The 19,280-nt window shown below is 40.2% G+C and overlaps 1 long non-coding RNA gene across 1 annotated transcript; it reads left to right on the top strand.

Annotated features, from left to right (window-relative positions):
• Positions 1–6: 6 nt before the first annotated feature.
• On the top strand, positions 7–12,968 carry LOC121143528. Its single transcript, XR_005880761.1, has 2 exons — positions 7–62; positions 5,297–12,968. It is a non-coding gene; the product is annotated as an uncharacterized LOC121143528 (long non-coding RNA).
• The last annotated feature ends 6,312 nt before the right edge of the window (positions 12,969–19,280 follow it).

Below are 19,280 nucleotides of genomic sequence, written 5' to 3'. Positions count from 1 at the left end.
ATAATGGAATCATGAGATTCGCAGGCAAATGGATGACACTAGAAGAAACCATCCTGAGTGAGGTAACCCAGTCACAAAAAGAGAAACATGGCATGTACTCTCTCATATATGGATTTTAGACATAGATCTGGGGAGTGCCAGCCTACAATCCTATGGCCAGAGAGTCTGGGAAACAGAAACTTTATTTAGTGGCTGATCGAAGAAGAGGCAGACTCCCTTGGTTAAGTACTGAGCTGAACTCAAGAAAGCCAGTAACAGAGAGGGAGGACTGATGATCAAAGGGATTAAGACTGGGCTGGTTTAACCCCCAGAAACAGCTGACCAGACAAAGGTTAACTCTTGAATCCCAGGCATTAGCCTGGGAAGCCAGCATGGGACTGATCAAGACCCCCTGAATCTGGGTGTCAGTGAAGAGGCCTAGGGAATCTATTGAGCCTTGGGCAGCAGATCAGTACCCATCCCAAGTATACACACAGACTTTGGACTCCAATAGAACAATGTGAGGTGCACTCTCACCCTGAACTCTTGGGAAAGGGTCTAGGCCCTGCCCTATATGAAATGACACACTATGGACACCCCCATGGAGGGCCTCACCCTCCCTGGAGAAATGAGGGGATAACGGGGGGGGGAGGGCACGGGAGGAAGGGAGGGAATGGGAGAGGGACCTGGAACTGACTTGTGAAGCAACCTTGATTCTTATCTAAATTTAAACTGGAAAATAAAATTAAAAAAAAACTTTTCAGCGAATTTTCACATTAAGCATATCTAGGCTTTGTTTGGTCATTACTAGAAAGATAGTAACTGACAGACTACTGAGAATTACTGAAGAATCAAGTTCTAAAACTAAGATTAAAGTCCTAGCATGAAAAGATTACAATAACGTACTGTACTGTTCTTTTATAAGAAAATTTGCTTTTCCTTGCTCTACAGACCTACACTTTTCTTTTTTCTTAGAATGAACTGCTAACTTTACAAGGTTCTTCTTTCAGTATCATTATTTACAACACGGTCTCTGTTTCCATAGATATGCAGAATGACTGTTTCCATAGCAACATTCAGGGTTTCCTAAACAAATAGTATCATAGCATTAATCTCGTTTCAGTATTATTGAACTATGTTATTAGATACAAAATTTCAAAAAAGATAATTTAAGCAGGGTTTGAAACTAGGTGGGTTGGTTTTTATCGCTTGGTGTTTTCAATATTAAATTTCAATCTTATATTAAAATATATACATCCATTTGAAAAGTAGCAGGGATTTTGCATAGTAAACATGATACCAATTTTATTCGCTGGTTATAAAACACTGTAATTTAATAAGAGGGTGCTCCAATACATGCACAGTATTCAGGGAGAGGATTGCTATCTTCAGATGAAATGACTGCTTCTCAGTGCATTTGGAGGGTTTAGCCTCCCCAAATCTCCAAAGTCGTTTGTAACAACCCACCGCAATAGCTCCCTTTGCTATTTTTGCATTTTAAATAATTTCTGCCAGTTTTTTCTTCTTATTTTGCTACCGCAGAGGCACAGCTGTGAAATAGACTTTAAGAAATCTTTATGAATTCCTTGTTTGCCAGCTTACAACAAAAGAGAAAAGTGATTCTAGGAGGTTTGGGGAAGATTTATCTCTATAAAGTTGCTTATCATTACCACTGATTTCTTTTCTTGGGAGAAAAATCTCTTGGATGCTTTCAGAAATGAGATAGAGCCTTACCCTGAGCTCTCTGTGGCTGTCTGGTATAATAGCTTTGTTTAATTGAATTGATAGTATTTGACTTCTACGGGTGAGGGTTAGCTCACACAGGGAAAGAAGATTGGCAATGTCTAAGTGAGAGGAAATGTTGATAGTGCTTTTTTTCTTAAAGGAGGAAGGGGTGTGTTGCTTTTTTTTTTTTTGCAAGATCTTCGGAAAAGACCTCTCAGTGGAGTGAAGCCTGTTCTTCACATTCTGCAATCTGACCCACTTAAGTCGTGGTTTCAAAACCTTTACTTCCCTTTTGGATGTCTTTCTTCAAGAACATATTCAAATGGGCCTTTCCTCCTAAGGTTAGCACTGAAAGGGGCTAATTTGCACTTTGGTAAAAAATAAATCTGCTTTAGGGAGAAGATCCAATAATATTAAAGTTGACATTCAAATTCACGACCACGTTTGTTCAAGAGTCTGAGCTTGGGGCAGGCAGGTGGGTAAGGCTGTAGATCTCACTTGTCATTCTTTAATTGCTGCTGACATTGTTTCAGAATTCCCTGAGTTTCACTTTCCTGTTGTATGAAATAAGAAAAATACCAACCACTCTACACATTGCTACGGAAATTGGTGGCACCCTTTGACTTAAAAAGGATAACATCTCCAAGTCATAGTTTTCTGTTACATTGTTCTCATTTTGCTTTTCTCCTTTGTTCTGTGGGGACAGATAGCACCTGATTCTTCTGCTGTGCCACATGGAGCTATGTCCTGGCCGAGGTGCTTTGGCTCTCTGCCACACCATCTCACATCAACTGACAGTTTGTTGCAGACAGTTTTAATGCTCTCAGCTCACAGGCAGTAAGCATTTGGAGTTCCCCAAAACTACACTTCCTATGTGGGTACCCTAAGTGCCTGGCCAAGATACAATATAGAAAGCCCCAGTGAGAGGGAAGGTGCCAGGGTTCTGTCTTTACAACATAATCTAGCCTGATGACTCTTGATTTCTGTAGAGTCATTATCCATTTGCAAGGCACATTTTGGCGCATCAGGACTGGGTACAGACCAACTTTCTGCATGGCTGGTGGTAGAAGATTCCAAAACTGTTGCTTCACCAACTTCACCTTGATTGGGAAGGGTCAATGCCCCGATGGATCATAGATTTTTCTCAAACCTGTTCACTGATAGGGCAGTGCCTGTAATAGTGGGTCCTCAGAGCACTCTGTCCTGAGCATATTTCAGCTCTTTAATAATATAAGACTCAAACAAGACTGCCTTATTGAACTTGGCTTTCTTGTAAGATGAAGAAAATAGGCTGGTTTGAATCACTAAGAACCTTCTCATGATTGAATGCGGCACAAAAGACAAAGCAGAGTAGACATAACACTGCATGGATCTGGTCAGTCACTGAAATTTATTCAGTTAGTCTGAGCCCTCTGTGTCTTTGGAACAGTATGAGTCATTTGCATAAGAAAAATGTATAACAAAATTAAAATTGAATATCCAAACAGGTTAATATTCAAATTAGCCAGTCAATGTTTGATCTATGAAACGAGTTGAGAGGATGCCTGTGTGATGTAATCTTCACTTTTGACAATGTAATTAATACTTCAGAATTCTCCAAGAAAGTATGCTGTCATTTTCTTTTGTTATGTTGATGCATAAAAAAGACACTTAAGTTCTCAACTTCTTTAGAACACTGTTGGCACTTTAATACTTGTTGTTACAGCAATATTTCTTACATGGAAATCCTTTATTGGCAACTGACTCTTGTCTGAGATCATAATTATAAAGAGAAATATATCTGAAAGTTCTAAAACAAATATTTAGGACTTTCTCGGGGATTTTGCCTGTGGGATTTTCTTGTTTATGATCTCATTGCCTAGAGAATTATATAATATTCCAAGAATGAAATGAGTTGTGGTTTCTAATAGCTTTATGGAAACTATTATTTTCATTTTTATTCTAATGTTGAATATCTGCTCTCAACTAGTATTGACCTCATAATAAATCATAATGTCTTTATACTTCTCTAGAATTGCAAAGAATTTGTAACAAAATCAATTCATTTTGGAGAAGGAGCCAGCCAATTTTATAATCATAACTTGGTTGCCATGGAAGAGACTTTCAACTGACATTAATAACTCATATAAACACACACCAGCAATGTGGGTGAAAGTAATACCACCCTGACATTGTAAGAAACAAAAGAATGGGCAAGAATGAATATATAGGCTACTACCAAGATCATTCAACATGCTCAATAAGTAATGGGTATATTACACCTGCGGTGGCATGTAACTGTTTATGACAAGTCAAATTTCAGGGACATTAATCTCTATTAAGTTCTATGGATGTGACCCACAGACAGATAGATAGGACTTTCATAAATGGTAGGTTTAGGTACATGCAGAACAATGTTCACGGTGCTTTGGAATATATGGTGCAAATAGTATTTGAATTATTCTGTGCTGAACTTACAATGCAGAATTATAATACTCATTGTGCTCTGCTCATTTAATAGTATATGAGGACTGTGAAGAATTGGAACCCCTCAATGAAGAATAAAAATAAGTGAGCCTATGACATACATTTACAAATGAATATATATGCCGGGTCATCCCAGAAGGTAGAGCAGGAGAAGGGCTGGTCCAGCCAGTCTCTTCCCAGGGCTGAGCAGGATGGTGAGTGTCAATGACTCATACCCTCCCCCCATTAGTTACTGGGGAGAAAAAATACACACAGAGTTGGGAGTCTGTCGAAGCAGGATCTCGATTTATTCCAACAGGTACGAACTTATATAGGTCTGAGTTAGGGGATGGGAGTCATAGGATAGGGTAAGGTGATGTGAGGAGTAAGCGCCAATAATATTCCACCAAGCAGGCAGGTAGCTAGGCAGGGGGCAGTCTTACATCAGGTCTGGCATAGTCACCCCCACGTGGCGGTTACAGGTCAGAGGCAGGTAGCCAAACTCTAGCCAGGCTCAGGAGGTTACATTGGGCCTCACATCCGAGCCTTTCTTAGGCCCAACATATGTATACATACATACATACCTACATATTTCTGACTCATACTTACTAAAGATTAGGGGCTCAGGAGATAGTTTAGGTGGGAAAGTGCCAGTCATGCAAGAATGAGGACTGAATTCAAACTGTAGAAGCTATGTGGAAACCCGGGTGTGGTAACACATGCTTGTAATCTCATGCTGGTGAGGTGGGGGCAGCTAGGTTTCTGGGTTCCACTAGCCTATTAGTCTAGTGAAATAGGCCAATGAGAGACCCTGACTTGAAAACAGTAGGTGGGTAGCCACTGAAGAATGATGCCTAAGGTTTATCTCTACCCTTAAAGGCATATATATGCAATACAAGAACATTCATAGGCACACACAAAATGAATATTCGCTCCTAGTGTCATCGGTAGCATTGAAACATTGGCATGAATGCTATTTGATAAAATGAAAAAGAGGGAAATGGCCAATAGTTGGTTTAAGGAAGTCTAACTGCCATTTCAAGTTGCCCAAACCTCTGGAAGGACAGCTAGCTTCTTGTTCTTGTGTTACTAAGTATCTTTAGCACACATGATAGGTATTATTGTGTTATGATCTTTTTTTTTACAGGGAAGATGCTATGAACAGCACATGTCATGGATAAACTCTGGAAATCACCCACAGAAGACTGGGAACTCTCCTTTTGGGTCTTGCTTCATGAGCGCACTGAGCCATAATTGCAGTGGACTAATGGCCTCACCAGGGAGAACCGTCTAAGCAATTTATTTCTCACAGTTTTGAAGGCTGTAAAGCCAAGCTTAGAGTTTCCCTTTGGTGTCTGATGAGAGCTTTCTTCTTTGCTTACTAATGACTACGTTCTTAAGGGTGTCTTTAACATGGAGGAGAAAAAACAGTGTTTTTTTCCTTTTTTTAAATGGATATCTTATGGATCTAGAATGATGTTGACTGCACATCCCTCTCACCATAACTCCTTCTGAAGCCTCATACTCCATCATTCCATTGTTCCCTGGACAGCTTCTCGTTATCTCTGGTCATGCTTTATAAACCTCAGGGAAGCATCTGAAAAATTTACTTCTGCTGTTTTTGTTCTTTCCTTCTATCCTGATAATTTTAATAGCAAACATTTAGATTTTGTTTGACTTTTTATGAGGGCCTCCATGTTGCTTGACATGAAGCTACATTTTGCTTGGGAAACCTTTGCCATGACTCATGGGGGTGAGGCTCTATGATCTCAGTTTTCCCTTCTGCTTTCTTTCTGGGTTTTAATGATTCCATTCATCCTCTTTCGCCTGCAGAGGGAACTGCTGCCTGAGTCACAACCTACAAATTAAGAGTTAGTATTTGTCTAGCATACATGACCTTGTTCTCTGTGTAGACTTCCCGAGGCTGTAAGATACAGAGAGGAAAGTGAATCTTGGAAACACCAGCCACATATAGTTTCACTATCATTGGCCATGAAGAAAGGCAGAGGTTAGTGCACATGTATGAAAGGTACAACTGTAAATTATCAAAAGAACTAAACGATGCTAAGGCTGCCATGTAAGACTTAGCTGACATCACAAAGAACTCAGAAACTGCATTGGTGCATCTGTGGCATTCCCAGACACAACAAAGCAACACAGATTATCATCCTTGAATGAATCCAGGTGCCAGGGGCAATTGGTTTGATACAAGTCTCCATATGTAGAGTCAGATCCTACCGTAGAGAATGATTGGCCCCAGCTCATAAGTTTTACTAGTGTGATGTTCATAGACACAGGAAGTCAAAGGGAAATTCACAGGCAGCAAACAGGAACTAGTGCCTCTTCTAGTTTGCAGCATCTTTCTAGTATCCCATGCTTAGGAAGTTTTAACTGGATACAGTTGGCAGAGTCCTGTCTCCAGCTTTGCAGAGCTGAAGGTAAAAGGCAGGATGTGGTTCTGAGACAAAAGGTTGATAACCAGCAAAGCAAGGAACATTCCTGTCTGAGGCAAACTCCTCAAACACACAGATACTTATACCTCTCAGTCATTGTTCACATTTCAAAACATTGGCAAAATAACGGTGATAAATTAGACTAGCCCAATATAGAATAAAAACTAGAAAATCACTTTAGTCTTAACTGGAATTCATTAACAGTGTTTTGACTAATGGATGCAACTCTGACTCATAGTATCGAAAGATTGAGAGGAAGGGCAGGATTAATGATATAAAACATGATTTCAGAAGGGGTTTCCTTTGTTCATAGAACTGATTGTCTTACAAAAAAAGCTCATGGTATTCCTTAATAACGATTACTAAACATTGGAGGTGTGATTTGAATGTGCAGGCAAACTAAATATAGAAAGCTGGAGATTATCTTGTTGTTGGGGAATTCCAAATGCGTGGAGTCCAGGAAAGAGCAAGGTGGAAACCACCAGGGTGGCGGAGTGAAGGTGAGAGTGGGATCTCATTGGAGAGCTGGAAACACAGCATTCCGAGCTGGTGCCCTGGGGAAGGAAGCAAAACCGACCTGACTTGGCAGAGCTATAGAGGTGGCTGCTGGGAGCAGAAACCATCAGCTCATACAACTGTATAAAGGGAATCTGGAACTGAGGAACAGGATAGGAAAATGGCCCAGTGCTCATGAGAAAAACAATTAGGGAAAGAGAGGGTTAATAGTAATGAGAATACAGAGAAGTCAATAAACTTTCCTGTCTCTGAGAGGAAACTGTTTCTCCTTTGAACAAAAGGATGAAAACAGCAAAGTAGAAGAGAAAAACAAACAAACAAACAAAAAACAAGCTACAAGGAAAGGGTGGATAAAAATAAAAAGTGGCTTTTCACTGGAAAGCAGAATATGGGAAGCTTATGGGATATGTTTAAGGAATTATACTTAAGGAAGTAAAGGTATAATTGTCAAAGTTATAGTACTTTGTTAGTAAAGAAGACAAGACAGGGGAATCAACAGCATCTCTCTGACATATTTACTAGGTTGTCATGTCTGTTTTCTTGATACCAGTACACTTAGAGAAATGGTGTCAGAGGGCCTGGACCATCTCTCATTTGTAAAATGCCTGCCCAGCAAGCACAAGGACCTGCATTCAGGTCCCCCAGTGTGCCTGTAGTTCCAGTGTGGGTTCCAGTGTTCCAAGGTGGGAAGTAGGTGGAGATCACAGGACTTCTGGGGCTTGCTGGAGAACCAGCTCAGCCGAAGATCTAAGCTCCGGGTTTAGTGAGAGACCGAGGCTCAAAATAGAGAGTACATGAGGAAGACAGGTGACATGGACTGCTGACCTCTACAAGCATCTGAGTACACATGTACACGTACACATGTGCAACATACAAATGTGAAAAAGAACACACAAAAATGATGCTGTTAATTTTATACAGAAGATTGAATGAAAGTAGTATGTCTTTGAGAAGAAATATTTCTTCCAGGTAGCCCTGCTTCCTTTAAAGTTAATTCATCTTATCAGATTACCCCCATTGAAATAATATCTGAATATTCTTTTCCTGAATCCTGTAGGTCATTTACCTCTTTTCAGGGAGTGGTTTTGAGACAGTGTTTCTCTGTGTAATAGCCGTAGCTGCCTTGGAACTAGCTCTGTAGACCAGGGTGGTCTTGAAATCACAGAGATCTGTTTGCCTCTGCCTCCTGAGTGCTGAAATCAAAGATGTGGACCACCGCTGCAGGGTTAACTCTTTAAAGATCTATTTTCTCTCTCACACCCAAGGAGACATTGAAGTGACCCTTGAGTCCTGTGCTGCTTCTTCTTGCCTTCTTTTTTTTTTTTTTTTTTTAAGTAGGATCTCACTATATAGCCTTAACTGATCTGGAACTCAGGGACCACCACTTGCCTCTGCCTCTGTTGGAATCAGGGAGAACTACCTGCTTCTGTTGGGATCACAGGCATACACAGCAAGCCTTGGTTTGCTTATTAGTTTGTTTTTGGTTGTGGGTCTCTTTATAGAAAGGACCCAGCTTTGCAGGAGGTCCTGATGGGCTCATCTTTAGAAGATCCTTGAGCTAGCCCAAGCAGACTGATCACCGCAATCAGATTAGATCCCTTTTGGCAATTACGAATAGCTCAAAGAAACTTATACTTCAAGTTGCTTCTTATCTTTTTTACCTCTCTGGTACCTACTCAGAAGAATACATGCCACGTGTGAGACAGTCTGGACTCTGTTCATCATCCTGCTTTTTGCTTTTGTTTGAAGCTATGCAACACATTAGTTTCCCTTAGAGAGACGAGAGAAGCCGAAGCAGGCCACCTTATCCGCATAAGGACATTCAGACAGCTGGTATCCATGCTGCTTTCAGGTAAGCATGCATTCAACAGCTGGATTGCTGTTTTGTTTTTATTTTTGTTGTTTGTTTTTTACTCATCCCCATGACATCAGCATTAGTTCCTGATTTGATTATCCCTATGGTGGGCCAGTATCTTTATCTGTCATTAGTTTTCTCTCTCTATTAGAGGATGTCTGGGCAGAGCTCTAACTATGAAGAGAAGTAAGGGATGATACCTGAACTAAGTGGGAGATGATTTTTGCCTCTAAATGGACTGAAGTCATGCCCAAATCATCCAATAATCCCCCATGCCCGCAAACTGTCTTATCTCCATGCTTCCATTTTCTCTTAGCTTTTAGGATTTTCTCCCCCCCCCCCAGAAACACTTGCTGAGTGTTTTCCCTTCATATTTATCTCCAAGTGAGTCAGAACTTGTGTTTTTCTTAAATTACACTGTACCTCTTTGTTCAACCATTCTAAAGAAGTCCTAAGACTCTCTCCTTGTATTGATTAGGAAAAGTTACCTTGAGCTGTCTGCTCTTAGGGAGGCAGAAAGGTCACGTTTGTAATTGCTTTGAAAGTGGAGAAACTTCCAGAACCTTAGAAAAAGGATTTTTGACCTTAGGGTCTGAACAGTTAATGGAATTGTTTGTGGGTGAGGTAATGTTTTGTTAACTCAGAGTCTGGACCTGTTATCCCTTGGTAACTTGCTGAGGCAGTCTTTAACTTAGGTGTGTGTTAGCTCCAAGAATACTTCTGATTATAGAAGCATTGATCTGATGTGCATGAGGGAGGCATTTCTAACTTTTCCAGTGAGTTCTTAGATGGACTGAATGAGTTACATAAACCCAGGCATGTCAGAGGATTTTTTCCTTCTGCCTTTCCACCTCTTTCTGGGTTTTCCCCACTACTGATTATGCACACAAGAAAGTAACACATTTTTGATTCTCTTTGACTTAAAATTTCTGCTTTCAGATCAGCAGCCTCAGGGGTAGAGATAAATAGGTCACTTATTACTGACGTCACAGGGAACTCCGTGAGTGCCTCAGGTGAACCAGGACAGAATGTGAACAGTAAGATGTGGAGTACTGTGATTAAATTGTAAATACCCTTAGCTCACTGTGAATGATGGATTCAGGTGAGAAGAATGCATGCTGAGAGTTTCTCTTTGAGACACATAATTTGGGTTGAAAATGACTCATGTGTACTGACTGATGTATATAATGACCCTCATGGGGGTGGATGGCCCATCCCCACTCTGCTTATCAGTAAGCCCCAACCCTCATTCCAAGATTCCTCACCTCACTGAGAGGGTGTACTTCTTGACCATAACTGGTTAGACCAGACAAACCATGAAATACCTTGGATTATTGGTGGAAAGCCATTATTACCAGATCATTATCACACCCCCAAAGGGCTTTACTGCATGCAGTCTCACATTTATTACATTTGTATTCTACCCTCTCTGGCTACTCCAAAGCATTCAAGGAAGAAGGGGAAGTTACAAAGAAGCCCAAAACAGTCTTCTCTCTCAGGAGAATGTCCTGATAAAGTTCACTCCCAGATACCAGCGTCTGATGAACATGTAAAGCTTAGGTTTCCCAGGCATGAGCTAATCTCCCCACATTCTTCAGAAAACCTGAATAGCGCTTCCATTCTGACTTTTGGTGGCATTGATTCCTTTATCCATCAACTACGCAATCTGTGCAATGGTACTCTACCAGTGGCTGTGGACACAGACATTAACAGTCTTGTTCTTAAAGCCAAGGTTGAATCTTAAAGAATTACATAAGGTCTGTAATGCAGACAGAGGGGAAAGCTGCCTGTGGGCAAGGTCTTGCATGACCAGGGGTGGCCAGGAAGGTCATAAGTTTATCATTGTGCCTGGCATATATAGTAGCCTCTTTATAAATACACATGGCTACATTAAGTGGATCTGTTTGAGCAATAAGGCAGAAATCCAGTTATTCTGGGTATTTAACTTGTGGCATAGTTAGCTTGACATATGTCCAATAGTATTAAGATATGCTTGACACAGGTAACTATATACACAAGCCCATTCAAACAGTAGTTGTACAATTTCTGGGGGGTATGTAGGAAAATGTGGGTGGAGAAACCATCATCTCTATGTATATCTTTCCCACTTGGATTTGTGTCTTTGCATCATTTCTATAATTATAAATATCTATTTGACCACTCAAACAGTGTTTGCTGTAAGCCTCCGCCTTTCCCTTTTACTTCCGTGCCCACAGCTCATCTTGCTGAAAATGCATAACAAAAGCAAATCACTATGTTTTCAGTGGTTTAGCTGGAAGGAGTTGGTTTGAATAGTTTCAAGCCTGTACTATGTAATTACAACAGAGAAAAAATGCCAAAAAATCTATTATTAGTGTGGCTAGCATTGCTTCTTTCTTCCTGCACATTGGGTAGCCTCATGTACAAGTACTATACAAATAGACAGACTCAATTTTCATCATTTTATTTGGTTTATTTCTGAGATCTTGGCATAAACTGAGGAATCTCCCTTGGAATTGTTTCACTGTTAGAGTGTTTGCCTACCATGTGAAAAGAGGCATTCAATTCCTAACATCAGCATCACCTCAAAACAAAAAGGTAAATAAAAGATAAAGAAAAAAAAGGAAAAAGATTAAAATCATCATTGTCTGAGTAAGCCAGTATTTTCTTTCCATAATCAAACATAATCTTTCTGTCAGCAGGATTTTACTTTGTTTTATAGTGCTGTTTATTTTTGTGCACACTGTTCCTTTTGTATCGGAAACATCATGAATACATTGTTGTAAAAATAGCGGAACTCAGCTGCACATTAATTTCGTTGGTAGAGTCTGGAGTCACAGTGGCTCCGCTGATCTTGGTTGAATATGACTGTCAACATACATTTCTCTATACTCATCTATTGTCCAAACTCCCTTTACTATGTGGACTCTAGCCAGAGTGACAGGCATCAGTTTCATCTTGATGCACTGATGACTTAAGAAATGTTTAGCAAGTTGTTGGGGTATGAGTGGGGAAAGAAAATCTCATTTTCATAGGAGGAAAGATGGTATCAGAGGTTATTTCCCATAAATGACCAGGGCTCCACTTGGACTTTCTGTTTTCTTATGACTTCTGTCTCTGATAGCATCAGAACACCCACATTCCACATGACCAACTTCATTTTAGTGAACATGGCAGCAACTCAGCTCCAACTTTTGCTACTCAGATCATGGCTTATCTCTCACTTTACGAAGGTCAAAACCCACAAGCAGATCTGATCCACACTTGTCTTACAAGTTCCAGGATTGGTGGAAGGTTTTATTTCTGTGTAAATATGAGTTCATATTCAAAACTGATCTTAGTTTTGCTGTTGTTGGTATGTTCTATCCTTCTTCCTTCCTCTTCTGGGTATCTCTGTCTCTCTGTATCTATCTCTGTCTCTGTCTCTCTCTGTCTTTCCTCCTTTTAGACAGGATCTCATATAGCCCAGGCTGGCACTGAACTCCCTTTGTAACTTGAGAATAACTGTCCATTTCTGATTCACCTGTCTCCACCTACCACATGTTGACCTTACAAGAACACACCACCACCACCAGTCCAGGTTTATGCTTGCTGGAAGCAGATCTAGGACTTTCTGCATGCTAGGCAAACAGTCTACCAACCCCTTTAATCCCCAAACTAAAGAATTTGCATTCACATCTAGAGTCTATTTCCTTATTAAAACATGAGGAATTAAGCAAGATTGATACCAAATTTTCCCTATTTGAAAACTAGACAGAGTAAATCTTCACAGTACTCTTCACAGCCTCCAGAGCTTCCTGCAGCCTACCTCAGTAGGGCCAGGCATCTTTTGTCCATCCTCTCTTAAGTTCTTACATGCATATTCTATAGCTCTTCTTACTTTTAACCTTCAAGTCTCAGGACATAATCTACTTGGTCTGGTTCAGCATTTATGTTCTCATACTCCCCTAGAAATAGTTCTTACTTGGAGAATTCTTGTAGAGACAGTCTAAATAAATTGTGTGACTTCCCTTTAACTGGTGTTGCAATTAAATGTGATTCTTTTCATGTCTATTACTAATAGTGGTCTGGGGCTATTGGCCTCACCTTTGACACCTACAGATGACCTTGAACACAAGGGTCATTCCATTTACATTATGCAGACAACACTTGCTTGGTGCCTCATTTTTTACAAAGTGTTTGGGGGATGTATGGGCTTCTTTAAATCTTAAGACAGTTCAGAAAGGGAGGTTTTTTTTTTAAATCATCTTTAGGTTATGAATGGAATACTCAAGTTCAAGAGAGATCATAAGTTGCCCTGTGTCATACAGTTAGTGACAGAGCTTGAATCAGAGTTAGATCAAATAACTTATTCCAAAGAAAGAGCTCATGTCCTCATTGTGTCTGCTTGTAGCAGTTTAAGACCCCTTTGTTTTATTGTGAAGTCAAATAAGTGGAGAGATAGATAGCCTGCCTTCTAAACTGAGCTTTAAAGATAAATACTATAAATATTCACTAACAAAGCAAAGAGAAAGAAATTACTGCAGTGTCTGTCAAGTTTGGAGGGTTTTCAAAGGATTGTTTAAGTTTTCTTTCTTAATGAAAATACTTTAATACCCCCCCCCCCCGCCGTGTGTGTGTCTGTGTGTGTGTGTGTGTGTGTGAATATGCATGAGGAGGACAGAGGTCAATCTCAGATATCCTATCTGAGGAGCTGTCTAAAATGTTTCTTTCTTATTTCCCCAGAACTGCTGGCCAGTAAACCCCCAGGGATTCACCTGTCTTGTTTTTCTAGTGCTGGGATTGCGAGGGCAGTCACCATGCCTGGCATTTTCTCGTCGGTGCTGGGAATCACACTTGAGACTTCATGCTTGTGGAAAAGCACTTTATGAACCAATGTGTATCCTTGTCCATCTCTTTAAACCCGTGTAAAGCTTAAGAGCAGGCAGCCCAAGAGAAGGCAGCAACTGTATTTTGTCCTTAGTCTAGGACAGACAGAGCTCAAGTGCTCAAGTGCTCTGTGAAGGGTCAGTCTGGCTTCACCAGGATGGTTTTTGTGAATGCTGTTTCTACATAAGCTTCCACACTAACCCACTTGACCAGCTCAGATATATAAAGTTCACCTTCAATGTCTATGGCTTCCCAGATCAAGACAGCTTTAGTTGTCTCCATGTAGGCTATTCCCTATCATGACCTGCTGCTGTCCTGTGTCTCTACTTGCTCACAAGTAAGGCAGACACTCCCTTTTTTATGAACTAGTTGATGCATTTACAGACCATGTTTGCTAGTTCTGCTTACGAACTGTCTGCTTCTTTTCCATTCCTGCTTTCTCCTGGGCTATTGTTTACATAGGGGAAAGCTTTCTCAGAGTACATGAAGCCTCCTTAATCTCTGTAACACACCATAAAAACAGCAATGTTTCAAGGTTTATAAAAGTATCTGTGAGTCCACTTTCTGTTCTCATGAGTGAGTTCAATGGCCTGAGTCATAAAGAGTAAAAGGTTATTTGGCTCCTGGTTTACAGATTGGGAAGGTCAAGGGGCATTGAGCCTACATTTACTTGGTATCTACTAAGGGGCTTCTTGCAGTAAACATAAAGACAGACAGCATTACACATCAGGGGTGAGCAAGTGTACCACAGTAAAACACTCTTCCTCATCTTGTAAAGTCAGTAGTGACATCATGGGGATCCTACCGTATCTAACCCTAGTTATATCTGAAAGTCCCTGCCTCCAAATGTCATTTGGTTGTCATTAAAGGGAATTCAATTTCAACCACATGAACTTTTTGGTGGACACATTCAAGCCACAATAAAGGACTTTTCTAGAATAGAGTAAATATGAAATATTTTAAGAACAGATAATACATATTTTATAAAATCTTTTCATGATAAGGGGAAAAAGGGAGACTCATATGATACCCCTCAACCTGTCAGTTTGTGAAATATTTCATAGATTTAAATCAAATAGGAGAAGTCATAATTAGTGATGTACATTTCTTTCAGAAAACCAAATTTATACCAATTAAAGCTCTACAGAGGAGAGCAAGTCAGGGCTTTCTTATCTATTTATTTATTTTTCTATCTATCTATCTATCTATCTATCTATCTATCTATCTATCTATCTATCTATTTTAGAGGGGTTCTCCTTATATAGCCCTGTCCTAGAATTCACTATGTGGACCAGCTAGCTTCAAACCCACAGAAATCTACCTGCTTTTGCTTCCAGAGTGAGAAAGAATACTTTTGCATGAATACCCTTTCTTGGCTTTCAGACACTTGGATGGATTCAGTCCAGTCACCCGTTCCAACATTTAAATGTGTTTCTTAGTCAGGAACCAGTGCATTCTATTTTGTTGATTCTACCATTTGTCTGAGCTGAAGACTTACATTTGCAGGCCTTTTGTGGAAACAGGTCAGTCTCCACAAATACTAAATGTCTTAAGAAATAAGAGTGGGGATAACTGGAAATGTGGAAAGGAATTACTTGTAAGCCATATCATCCAGTCTCTATATCAAGCCTACGAGACCTTATGATTTCAGAGAATTAGGTTATAATAACAGTGGGCTGTTGGTTTCTATTTATCCAGAAAGCTGTAGTTCAGATTGTCAACTAGAAAAGAGAACTCTAGAAGGGAAATGGAAAGTGGTTAGGCATGACATTCTACAGATGAAGCATAGGTCAGACTTTTAGAACTAAGATAGTGGATTTGATTACCTTTTATTTAGATTATTGACACTTGTCCCTTTCCTTCCTTAATCATCCTAACTAAGTGCTAGCTTAATTAGCACTCTCCTGTTTGACTTCCTTCTCTTATTGTTCCTCTTTAAAGCCCTGGGTATTTGGTTTAGGATCAAGGAAATTTAAATACAGGAACCCAAAGAGAGCCTTGAGATGGCTTCTGGCAGAAGCCATTGCATCTGCTTGTATCTTTTGCTCTCCTAAATCTTCTGCAGAATAGCACTTGGCCTCACACGGTGAATCAAGGACAAGGTTCTCAGGAGAGGTTCATTCATTCAGTAAACAGTAGCTATAAAAAGTCATGCATGGGCTGGTGGCATAATGCAGTAATGTGCTTTTTACAAAAGCATGAGAATCTGAGTATAATCTCCAGAGTTCACGTAATAAAAGCTGTTGGAGGTGGTGTGTGCTTCTAAAGTCAGCACTTGGGAGTAGAAACAGTTAGATCCTTAGGACTGTCCCTAGCTGCCCTGTGTGTGTGTGTGTGTGTGTGTGTGTGTGTGTGTGTGTGTGTGTGTTTGTGCACGTGCATGCACACTAAATATTTGTCTAGTTTTGAAGTCAATGGTTTTGCTTCTAATTTAATGGCCACATTATTAGATAATGGGAAAAATTAGTTCTCAATAGTCAGTTCTTGAAATTCAGTAGAAAAATGAACAAGTAGACTATTTTGAAGATGACCAAAGTGTCACCATTCAGTCACCATATTCCTTCATCAGTGTGCCTTGAATACTGTTCCAATTGAGAGGTGGAATCTGTGTACTACTCTAGGATGGATGACACTACATGTCTTCTTTGTCACTAACAGCAGATGGTAGAAGTGACCTTATGTGAGCCTGTCACACTAGGCTAGGAGCAGAAAGACAACATAGACTTGGATCTCTAGAATTCTTGGTCTAAAATCCTGAGTAGGTATGGTCTCAATGTCCTAACACCATTGTATTAGAAGACACCTCAAATTAGCATATTTTGAGAAAACATGTCAGAGGTGTGTCTCAGTTATTTTTACCTTGCTTTGTCAAAATATTACTCAGGTACAACTTAAAGAGGAAGGATTTATTTTTGGCTCATAGTTTCAGATGGTTAAATCCACTATGGCAGGGAAAGTCTGATGGAACATCTCAGTTTACATCACAATGGACCAGGAAACAGAGAGAGTCAAGGAGCATCTGGGGATATGAGACTGCCAGGGAGCTGCTCTCTGAACTAACTTTCCCCAGATAGGTCCCATCTCCCAAAGTTGTCACAACTTCTCAGAAAAACATGCAAACACTTGAGCCTATATGATATGCACATTTCATATTTGACATGGAATAAGATCATAAGTCTATAAGAAAGGCAAAAATAACTGAGACAGAGAGATAGAGAGAAAAGCTGCTGGGGGGGTTCTTGTCAGTTCTCAGTTGCTCTTTCAAGGATCTTGTTTCATCTGTCACCTGATGGAAGTAGATGAGAGACTAGCTAAGACCACCACGTGCTTCAAGCTTCTGTAAGGCAAAGGACACAGTCAGCAAAACAAAAAGGCAACCCACAGATTGGGAAAAGATATTCACTAACCCCACATCTGACAGAAGGCTGATCTCCAAAATTTACAAAGAACTCAAGAAGCAAGTCTTCAAAACACCAAAGGATCCAATCAAAAAATGGGCTACAGAACTAAATAGAGAATTCTCAGTAGAGGAGTCTAAAATGGCTGAGAGACACTTAAGAAAGTGCTCAACATCCCTAGCCATCCGGGAAATACAAATCAAAACCACTCTGAGATACCATCTTACTCCTGTCAGAATGGCTAAAATCACAAACTCCAATGACAGTTTATGCTGGAGAGGATGTGGAAAAGGGGAACACTCCTCCATTGCTGGTGAGAGTGCCAAATTGTACACCCACTTTGGAAATCAGTATGGAGATTCCTCAGGAAAATGGGAATCAGTCTACCACAAGACCGAGAAATTCCACTCTTGGGCATATACCCAAAAGATGCACTTTCATCCAAGGATGTTTGTTCCACTATGTTCATAGCAGCCTTATTTGTAATAGCCAGAACCTGGAAGCCACCTAGAAGCCCCTCAACCGAAGAGTGGATAGAGGAAATGTGGTACATTTACACAATGGAGTACTATTCAGAGGAAAAAAAAATGGAATCTTGAAATTTTCAGGCAAATGGATGGCACTAGAAGAAACCATCCTGAGTGAGGCAACCCAGGCAAAAAGAGAAACATTGTATGTACTCACTCATTTATGGATTTTAGACATGAATCAGGGGAGTGACAGAATATAATCCCACTGCCAGAGAGTCTGGGAAACAGAACCTTCATCCAGTAACTGATGAAAGCAGAGGCAGACACCCACAGACAATCACTGAACTGAACTCCTGGAATTCAGTGGCAGAAAGGGAAAACTGTTGGGCAAAGGAGTTAAGAGTGGGCTGGGTTAACCGACATAAACAGTTGACCTGAACAAGGGGGAGCCCTTGGACCCCAGATTGATGACTGTGTGGAAAGCATGGGGCTGAACCCCCTGAATGTGGGTGTCAGTGAGGAGGCCTAGGTAATCTATGGGGCCTTGGGTAGTATTTATCCCTGGCATACAAGTGGACTTTGAGTGCCCATCCCCCAATGATGGATGCTCTCTCAGCCGGAACTCTTGGGGGAGAGCCTAGACCCTACCCTGGATGATATGACAGACTCTGGAGATCCACTTTGGAGGGCCTCACCCTCCCTGGGGATGGACTGGGAGGCCTGGTGGGAAGGAATGGAAAGGAGGGGAGGGAGAGGGAGCTGGGATTGACATGTGAAACAAACTTGTTTCTAGCTTAAATAAAAAAAATCAGAAACCAGTTTCAGGGGATCTAATGCCTTCTGACCTTTATGTGAACCAGGAACACATATGGTGTACATGCAGACCAAACACTCATACACATAAAAATTTTAAATCTAAAAAATGTAAAGGTAAATAAAAGTAAGCAACAATAAAAAAATAATTTCCCCAAAGTCACATGGTTATTTCAGCTGCTAAATATTCGGGCATTTTCTTTCAAAGCAATAGATATCCAGATCAATATATTTGAAGCCTTCACAAAGACACTTGGGAACCTGGAAGTGCTTTTCCTGTTATGATCTGGCATGCAAGTGCCTTCCTTCCCATGCATTTTATTTCTTATTCATAAGAAAACCACAAAAGTTCTTACAGTATTTTTTCAGAGAATTATCATGATTTATTTTGAATGAGATAATGAATTCCTAAGAAAAATAAATGTTGTTAGGCAATGAAACAGCACATTAAATTTCTACAGAAGAAAGAACAGTATGAAATGAAGGTGTTTTCGTAGAGGATTTCAGGAAAGAAGAAAGAAATTAAAATAAATTATGAACTGTCTTGTATAGGAATGGGCATGCTATTTACTACTCTGTATTATAAAAATATTTAATTATATACTCTTATTCTGATATGATTATTTCCATTATTATTTTTGAGGAATGAGAAATGTCTTTCCTGTCACCCTGTCATGTTTTTGTCCTGACTCCATCACTAAGTAGCATATGAAGTTAGGAAACTTTCCTACAAAGTTAACTATTTAATAGAAGCTAGCTGTGGACACCTTCATTCTTC

Source organism: Mesocricetus auratus, unplaced genomic scaffold (assembly GCF_017639785.1).
Source record: "Mesocricetus auratus isolate SY011 unplaced genomic scaffold, BCM_Maur_2.0 Super-Scaffold_100013, whole genome shotgun sequence".
In the NCBI taxonomy this organism is placed as follows: domain Eukaryota; kingdom Metazoa; phylum Chordata; class Mammalia; order Rodentia; family Cricetidae; genus Mesocricetus; species Mesocricetus auratus.
The sequence above is the reverse complement of the archived record's forward strand: the minus strand, read 5'-3'. Positions and strand labels throughout refer to the sequence as shown.